We start from the raw sequence: 7,343 nt of genomic DNA on the forward strand, positions 1-7,343 counted from the left end.
TACTAGCATTGTATTTCCTCCTCATATCCATCGCGTGTAGACTTGAGTTCTTCCTCCAGTTCCGTGATCTTGGTCATGGCCTTCTTTAGATCCATCATGCCTGCGCACATCTGGTTCTCCTGGCGTCGAATGTGCTGGTTTAACTCCTGGATGAAAGCTGCAATTGATCTGTCCTTCCTGGTGCTGATCATCTACCATTTCTCATCTTGGCACCCACAAATATGGTAGATAGTATCCTTAAGCTCCTTGTGGTAAACTTCTCCAATATGTCCCATGGTGATGTGGGCTGCCATGTTCTTTCCTAGACTCCAAGTCGGTGCATCAAAGGAAAACTCTATGGGCTCAGTGATGGGCATGAACGTCCTTCCTGGAACTTGAACTTGAATCATCCAGCGCTCCTCTTTAGGTAAAGTGGCATTGTAGGTCCCGGTGAAACTTGGTACTCCGATGTTCAGGTACTTGGTAACTTCCTTCAGGTGTCGTCCAAAGGGTGTTTCTTCATCCGGTTGCGTGAACTTGTTCCTTGCATCCGCCATCCTCAAATAGTAGAAAAGATGAGGAGTCAGAAATGAGAAGAGAGAGTAGTGATCTAGGGCTTTAGCTTAGTGGTCGTGTCCTACAGTCGGCGTGTGCTCTGATACCATCTTGTAGCGACAAGACCTCAAACAGTCCGATCTCTGTGCATCAGTGTCATCCCTGGATCAGTAATGCTGACATGCACAGTACTTGAAGGATTTATAACAGAGTAGCAATCACACACTTATTACATCAAATGTCTCCAAAGAGAACTTATTACAATAAATATGGCATAAGGCCATCTAATAACGATAACAGCGGAAGGTTTGGAAGATATGTGAGTCCATCAACTCCAACAGCATCACTGAGTATAGAACCACAATCCTAAGGCATCTTACTCGTCGTCTGAAAAGTCTGCAACATGAACGTTGCAGCCCGAAATGGGTCAGCACATGGAATATGCTAGCAATGTAACACATAGAGAGTAATGAAAGAATAATGCTATTCTACATGCATATATGGCTTGGTGGAAAAGCTCTATGGTTACAGTTTTTGCGTAAAGCCAATTTTTCCCTACTGCAAAGGAATAATCTTTATTTAACTATCATGGTGGTTGTTAAACATTGAGAGCGTAGACACCCTCTCAATCCCGATTAAGCATCAACATTAAAACCCAACAATATTAATTTAAAGTAACATGATGAGATTCACATGATAATCCAAGTACTAGATACTCAAGATGTCCATAACCGGGGACACGACTAACCATGATTAGTTTGTACACTCTGCAGAGGTTTGCGCACTTTTCCCCACAAGACTCGATCTCCTCCGTTGGGATTCTCGCACTACATGATGTTTGAGAAACGGATGACAGAGACATAGTCTTTCAGAAGCGCTAGCACCTTACGATCGGGTAGACAGTACCAACCTACATCCCCTACATCTGCTAGTCTACCACTGTAAGAGTTCACACAACTTAGTCAACTATGCTAGAGGCCATAGTAGCTTGTGGCTGCACACAGAAGTTTCTAGCATGTAATATCTCATGATCCCTTTGGGCCTGGGTGGCGGTCCATAAAGAAAAACAACAGGGAATCCTGGAATACCCAGGTACCTCAATCCACCCAGATGTGTATTAAAGTTGCCACCTTAAATAAACCATTAAATTAACAATCTCACATCTATCATGGATACACTCACCCAATCCATGTCTACTAGCATAGCATGGCATAATAAGCAACATAGAGTAACTCCCAAGGGTTTGGTAATAAAACCGGTAATAGGTACTACGTCATCTACTTCCCAGAACCCACATATTAATCAGATCCTAATCACGCAATTATTTAAGGATTGATCTAATGCAATAAAACTGGGTAGTAAAGGGGTATGATCAAAGTGTTACTTGCCTTGTTGATGATCCGCGAAACCTAGAGATTCGAAGTTGCAAGCGGCGCAATCCGGGTACTCTATCGCAAACAAACAAGAATACAATAAGTACTCATCTAATGCACAGGTAAAACTCAAATAAGAGATCTAACCAGAAAGTTCAACTTAAGAACTCCGGTTTGCAAAAAGAATCAAATCAAACGAAGCAACGAAAATCAAACGGCGAAAGAAACAAACTTCGTTTACTAATCTGGATCTAAGTCAAATTTTACAGTAGCAAAAACTTGTTTGAGTTGGTTATTCGGAAAGAGAGTTTCAAGACGAAACTCTAGGAGCTTGAATCACGTGATTCCGATAAACGAGCGAAAATTTATACTAAAACGAAAATCGCGATCAGAAAAATCGCGGAATAAATCCGAGAAAAAGAAAAACGACGAAAAAGAAAAGCGGCGCGGCGGCGGCTTGGGTGGGCTGGCGCTGGCGGCGGCCCGGGGTGGCGCTATATAAAGGCCCCGGCCAGAGGAGTCCTCGCCGATCCCGGCCCATAGTCGGTTCGGATTTTTTTAAAATATTTTCGCGCAGAAAAACAAACGAAAGAAATACTAAACGGACTCCAAAAATCCCGAAATAAATTTTCCCCGGCTTCTAAAATAAAGCCGGTTTAGATGAACATTTATTTGGGCCTAAATGCAATTTTGAAAAAACACGCATTTATCCTAAATTCAAATAAAATAGCAATAAAATCCAAAATAAAATCTTATTTGATTTTTTTATTAAATCCTCAATATTTCTTTATTTTGGGAAAGTCATTTTATTCCCTCTCTCATATTTTTATAACTGAAATAATTGAAGATAAAATAAATCAAATCAAATGATCCTATTTTCAAAATTTGAGAAACTCAAATATAAAAATATCGAAATCCCCAACTCTCTCCGTGGGTCCTTGAGTTGCGTAGAATTTCTAGGATCGAGCAGAAATGAAATAGATATGATATGCAATAATGATGTATTGTATAACATTTCAAATTGAAAATTTGGGATGTTACAAATTCTCATCATGCTTATATTCAAAATAAAGCTTTTACCAAACATATTGTTGATGCCTTGATGCAATCTTATGAGGAAAAACTTAATTTGGAAGTTTCTATACCTAGAAAACTTTATGATGAATGGGAACCTACTATAAAGATTAAAATTAAAGATCATGAGTGTTATGCTTTGTGTGATTTGGGTGCTAGTGTTTCCACAATTCCAAAAACTTTATGTGATATATTAGGTTTCCATGATCTTGATGATTGCTCTTTAAATTTGCACCTTGCGGATTCCACCATTAAAAAGCCTATGGGAAGAACCAATGATGTTCTTATTGTTGCAAATAGAAATTATGTTCCCATAGATTTTATCGTTCTTGATATAGATTGCAATCTTTCTGGTCCTATTATTCTTGGTAGACCTTTCCTTAGAACGATTGGTGCGATTATTGATATGAAGGAAGGGAATATTAGATTCCAGTTTCCATTAAGGAAAGGCATGGAGCACTTTCCAAGAAGGAAGTTAAATTACCTTATGAAACTATCATGCGAGCTACTTATGAATTGAGTGCCCAAGATGGCACTACTTAGATCTATCCTCGCTTTTATGCCTAGCTAGGGGCGTTAAACGAAAGCGCTAGTTCGGAGGCAACCCAATTTTATTTTTGTTTTTTGTTTTTGCTTCTGTTTAGTAATACATTTTTCATCTACCTTCTGTTCATATGCGTTTTCATGTTTTAGTTAGTGTTTGTGCCCAGTAGAACCTATAGGATAACCTATGGCGATAGTTAATTTGATTCTGCTGAAAAACAGAAACTTTGCACGCACGAAAATAATTTTAGTAATTCACAGGAAAGTGCTTTTGTGTTGATTCTTTTTTATGTAGATCAATAGACAAATTTCCCAGGACTTCCTACTTTTGTAGGATTTTTAGAGTTCTATAAGTATTCGAGAGTTACATATTGATACAGACTGTTCTGTTTTTGATAGATTCTGTTTTCCGTGTGTTTTTTGCTTATTTTGATGCATCTATGGCTAGTATTAGGTGGTATGAACCATAGACAAGTTGGAATACAGTAGGTTTAACACCAATTTAAATAAAAAACTAGTTCATTACAGTACCTTATGTGGTGGTTTTTATTTCTTGCACTAACGGAGCTCATGAGATTTCCTGTTGAGTTTTGTGTTGTGAAGTTTTCAAGTTTTGGGTAAAGATTTGATGGATTATGGAATAAGGAGTGGCAAGAGCCTAAGCTTGGGGATGCCCATGGAACCCCAATATATTAAAGGATAACCAAAATCCTAAGCTTGGGGATGCCCCGGAAGGCATCCCCTCTTTCGTCTTTGTCTATCAGTAACTTTACTTGGAGCTATATTTTTATTCGCCACATGATATGTGTTTTGCTTGGACCGTCTTGTATGATATTAGTATTTGATTTTTAGTTTACCACAATCATCCTTGTTGTACACACATTTTGGGAGAAACCCACTTGATTGGAATTTATTAGAACACTCTATTTGCTTCACTTATATCTTTTGAGCTAGATAGTTTTTGCTCTAGTGCTTCACTTAAATCTTTTAGAGCACGGCGATGGCTTAATTTTGTAGAAATTGTTAATCTCTAATGCTTCACTTCTATTGTTTTGAGAGCCTCTTAGAACAGCATGGTATTTTCTATGGTTATAAAATTGGTCCTAGAATGATGGGCATCCAAGTTGGGTATAATAAAAACTATCATAGGAAGTGAATTGGATGCTATGATCAATTTGATGCTTGATAATTGTTTTGAGATATGGAGGTGGTGATATTAGAGTCATGCTAGTTGGATGATTGTGAATTTAAAGAATTCTTGTGTTGAAGTTGGCAATTCTCGTAGCATGCATGTATGGTAAAAGTTGTGTAACAACTTTGGAACACGAGGTGTTCTTAGATTGTCATCCTTATGAGTGGCGGTCGGGGACGATCGATGGTCTTTTCCTACCAATCTATCCCCCTAGGAGCATGCGCGTAGTGCTTGGTTTTTGATGACTTGTAGATTTTTGTGTAGATTTTTGCAATAAGTATATGAGTTCTTTATGACTAATGTTGAGTCCATGGATTATACGCACTCTCAGCCTTCCATCATTGCTAGCCTCTTCGGTACCATGCATTGCCCTATCTCACCTTGAGAGTTGGTGCAAACTTCACCGGTGCATCCAAACCCCGTGATACGATATGCTCTATGACACATAAACCTCCTTATATCTTCCTTAAAACAGCCACCATACCTACCTATTATGGCATTTCCATAGCCATTCCTAGATATATTGCCATGCAACTTTCCACCGTTCCGTTCATCATCATGACACGCATCATCATTGTCTTATTGCCTTGCATGATCATTAGTTGACATCGTATTTGTGGCAAAGCCACCATGCATAATTTTTCATACATGTCACTCTTGATTCATTGCCCTTCCCGGTACACCGCCGGAGGCATTCATATAGTCATATCATGTTCTAGTTTTGAGTTGTAATTCATGAGATGTAAATAAATAGAAGTGTGACGATCATCATTATTAGAGCATTGTCCCCAAATAAAAAAAGGCCGAAAAAAGAAGGCCCAAAAATAATATTAAAAAGGGGGCACTGTTACTATCCTTTTCCACACTTGTGCTTCAAAGTAGCACCATGTTCTTCATATAGAGAGTCTCATCTGTTGTCACATTCATATACTAGTGGGAATTTTTCATTATAGAACTTGGCTTGTATATTCCTACGATGGACTTCCTCAAAATGCCCTAGGTCTTCATGAGCAAGCGAGTTGGATGCACACCCACTTAGTTTCTTTTGTTGAGCTTTCATACATTTATAGCTCTAGTGCATCCGTTGCATGGCAATCCCTACTCCTCATGTTGACATCAATTGACGGGCATCTCCATAGCTAGTTGATTATCCTCGTTAACATGAGACTTTCTCTTTTTTTGTCTTCTCCACACAACCTCCATCATCATATTCTATTCCACCCATAGTGCTATATCCATGGCTCACGCTCATGTATTGCGTGAAAGTTGAAAAAGTTTGAGATTATTTAAGTATGAATCAATTGCTTGGCTTGTCATCGGGGGTGTGCAAGATGGGAGCATTTTTGTGTGACGAAAATGAAGCATGACCTAACTATATGATTTTGTAGGGATGAACTTTCTTTAGTCATGCTATTTTGAGAAGACATGATTGCTTAGTTAGTATGCTTGAAGTACTATTTCTTATGTCAATATGAACTTTTATTTTGAATCATTTGGATTTGAACATTCATGCCACAATAAAGAAAATTACATTGAGAATTATGCTAGGTAGCATTCCACATCAAAAATTCTGTTTTTATCATTTACCTTCTCGAGGACGAGCATGAATTAAGCTTGGGGATGATTGATACGTCTCCAACGTATCTATAATTTTTGATTGTTCCATGCTATTATATTACCCTTTTTGGATGCTTATGGGCATTACTTTACACTTTTATATCATTTTTGGGAGTAACCTACTAACCGGAGGCCTAGCCTGAATTGCTGTTTTTTTCCTATTTCAGTGTTTCGGAGAAAAGGAATATCAAATGGTGTCCAAACGGAATGAAACCTTTGGGAGCGATCTTTTTGGAACAAACGCAATCCATAGGACTTGGAGTGGAAGTCAAGAAACAAGCGAGGCGACCACGAGGGTGTAGGGTGCGCCCACCCCTACTGGGCGCGCCCCCCAACCTCATGGGCCCCTCGAGCGTCCACCGACCTACTTCTTCCTTCTATATATACCCACGTACCCTGAAACCATCGAGGAGCACCACGAAAAACTATTTCCACCGCCGTAACCTTCTGTATCCGCGAGATCCCATCTTGGAGCCTTCGCCGGCGCTCCGGCGGAGGGGGAATCGGCCATGGAGGGCCTCTACATCATCTCCAAGGCCCTTCCGATGAGCTTTGAGTAGTTTACCACAGACCTTCGGGTCCATAGTTATTAGCTAGATGGCTTCTTCTCTCTCTTTGAATCTCAATACAAAGTTCTCCTTGATCTTCTTAGAGATCTATTCGATGTAACTCTTTTTGCGGTGTGTTTGTCAAGATCCGATGAATTGTGGGTTTATGATCAAGTTTATCTATGAGAAATATTTGAATCTCCTCTGAATTCTTCTATATGTGATTAAGTTATCTTTGCAAGTCTCTTCGAATTATCAGTTTGATTTGGCCTACTAGATTGATCTTTCTTGCAATGGGAGAAGTGCTTAGCTTTGGGTTCAATCTTGCGGTGTCCTTTCCCAGTGACAGCAGGGGCAGCAAGGCACATATTGTATTGTTGCCATCTAGTATAAAAAGATGGGGTTTATAGAATATTGCATGAGTTTATCCCTCTACATCGTGTCATCTTTCTTAATGCGTTA

Source organism: Triticum dicoccoides, chromosome 7B (assembly GCF_002162155.2).
Source record: "Triticum dicoccoides isolate Atlit2015 ecotype Zavitan chromosome 7B, WEW_v2.0, whole genome shotgun sequence".
NCBI classification, from domain to species: domain Eukaryota; kingdom Viridiplantae; phylum Streptophyta; class Magnoliopsida; order Poales; family Poaceae; genus Triticum; species Triticum dicoccoides.